Genomic DNA, 2562 nt, shown 5'->3' on the forward strand with positions numbered 1-2562 from the left:
AAACACTCTGAAAGATGATTTTCACGCTGTATCGCAAGAGAAGATATTTGTTGTGATGTGGATGAGAATCGGTTGCCCAAAAGACAGGAACGCCAGGAGGTGTAGGAAGACTGCACTGTAATTCCACTGCACTGCATGTACAGTTTTCCCTAAGGAGATTGTCTTATGTTCAGATTTCTACATTTGTTTGTGCTATGCAGTGCTGTATTTTCCAGTCTGCATCGCAATGACACTGTCTGTCAATAAATTATTGTACAAACAGTAAAAGCGTTAACATGAAAAATGTGCCGTCTCTTGCAATCAAACAATCAAAACCAGAAATGCACTTACTGTCTTGCAAATGTCAAGGATGATTCGAGAAATGCTCCACTCATCACTCTCAGGCCACTCCACTGCACACGTTTGATCACTTCTTTGTCACCCCGACCTCACCGCTCCATACAATGCAGATGTCTTACCGCTTGTCACTTTCCGGCACTACCTACGGTCCCTCCCTCCTGCTTTTCCTCTGCTGTCTTGTCTGCACTCCCCCCCTCTGAGGAGCTCTCTCTTTTGAATACCAACAGTGCCACAGACACTCTGTGTTCCACGCTTACATCCTGCTTGGACAACCTATGCTCTCTTACATCTGGACCAGCCAATGCATCCCTGTCTGCCCCCCGGGTATCGGATGTACCACGTGAGCATCGCGCCAGCCTCCGGTCAGCTGAGAGAAAATGGCACAAGTCAAAAGACCAAACTGACCTCTCTCTCTACCAGTCTCTTCTCTCTACTTTCTCCGTTGACGTCACCTCTGCAAAAACTGATTATAACCACTCGAAGATCAGCAACTCTCCTGACTCTCGCACACTCTTAAAAACCTTATCTGCTCTCCTATGTCCGCCTGCTCCCACACAGGCCCGTCGCGACAAGGCAAGCAAACCAAGCAATTGCTTGGGGCCCTGAGCTGGCCGGGGGCCCCGAGCTGGCCTGGGGCCCAAAGACAACAACTGGTTAAGAATAAAATGCAACGACAAACTGAGCGCCCCTTTGACAGTCAATGCAGTAAAGTGCAATGACACTTTTATTGGGATCCCCCTCAAGGGGCCCCTTTCGTGATCTCTGCTGCCGGCAAAAACAAAACCTCCGTCGGCAGTCATGAAGCGGAATTATGCTTCAGGATCCCAAAAAAGAAAGAAGAGAAAGGAAGAGGAGGATAAGAATAAACAAGATAGTGGTAAGTGATAAATTACACTGGATAAAATAGCTCTTCTTGTCTTGGTGTCATTTTGCAGCAGGTAGGCTTGCAAAAATATGTTAGCTAACGTTACCTGTAACCTGCCTGACGGCAAATGCTGCTTGTAACGAACAGTTAGTGCAACTTCGGACGGAATATGGTTACATACTACTGTAATATGTTTTTTAACGGGATAAGGAAGATGCAGATCTGTTCCAGAATCACTGTTTATCGTATTTAATGACATGACATTGCTATAGCTTTGTAATAGGTTTTGATGAAAGTGGCATAACGTTAGCATGCTATACTAACTATTCCACCGTGATGATCTATTTACCAAATGGGGGGGTTAGGAAAACCACACAATAAATTCCGTGCATCAAACATTAGCTTGGGATGTTTTTAAGCATTAGTAACCCTTAACAAAGTGTTAGGAATATCTGGTCGTCTATCTATGTAATGTTTATAGATATTTTAAAATGGTTTCTTAAAGGTTTACAAAAAATGTTAAATCATTACCCGATACCTAATATATTATATGATAGATATAATGTGTGTTACAATAAACTGTTAATTTACAGCACTACTAATAATTAGTAAACATATAATTATAATTTCATTGTTTGTTAACAGTAAAAAGACTGTTTGCTAACAGTTAAATGACAGTAAACTAAAGATTAATTAACTATCAATTTACCATCTATTAATGATTGTTATTATTAAGTGTTACCATCTTTTCTTTCTCCCTCAAGGTGCTTTGCTTAAATTTCTCAGCCCTCAGGCTCTTCCTAAGGAGACCTCCACTGATGAAGGTAGAGTGAATTTCTCTCACTGAGCTGAGCTGTTAATAGTGACCTCTTTCAATATGCTAACAGTGAAATTGTAAAACGTACTTCACAGGTAATTTCAGATTTTTTTTTTCAATTATTTTCCCAGCTACACCATCAACTTCATCCTCAACATCAGATGCATCACTTCTCAGTGCTGATGTTTCCTCTATAGCACAAGGTACCACCACAAGCTCTAGAATTACAGCTGATATCCTGCACAGCCCAGAGTTTAAACTGATAAGTGTGTGCTGTCATATTGTTAGAAAAACAACAGTGCAAATCACTATTGAATTCCCACCAAACTGTGTAAATACCAGTCACTTTAGCCCATGGATATTTCAGAATGTTTAATATACAGTAGTGCCTGTCAAATTTCTAGGTGTCAGACACTCAGTGATGAATTCTGTACCTCGACAGATGGATTATATTGATAAAAACATTATTTTTCCCCAGCTACACCGTCAATAGCATCTCTCACAGTGGAAGACACTGCATCCAGAACAGAAATTTTCAATG

General features: G+C 41.2%; 1 long non-coding RNA gene across 1 annotated transcript; it reads left to right on the plus strand.

Annotated features, from left to right (window-relative positions):
- Positions 1 to 1062: 1062 nt before the first annotated feature.
- LOC306905847 lies at positions 1063 to 2339 on the plus strand. The gene is made up of 3 exons (XR_013787782.1): positions 1063 to 1216; positions 1969 to 2028; positions 2153 to 2339. It is a non-coding gene; the product is annotated as an uncharacterized lncRNA (long non-coding RNA).
- The last annotated feature ends 223 nt before the right edge of the window (positions 2340 to 2562 follow it).

The sequence above is a fragment of the Barbatula barbatula genome (genome assembly GCF_947034865.1).
Source record: "Barbatula barbatula genome assembly, chromosome: 16".
NCBI lineage: Eukaryota > Metazoa > Chordata > Actinopteri > Cypriniformes > Nemacheilidae > Barbatula > Barbatula barbatula.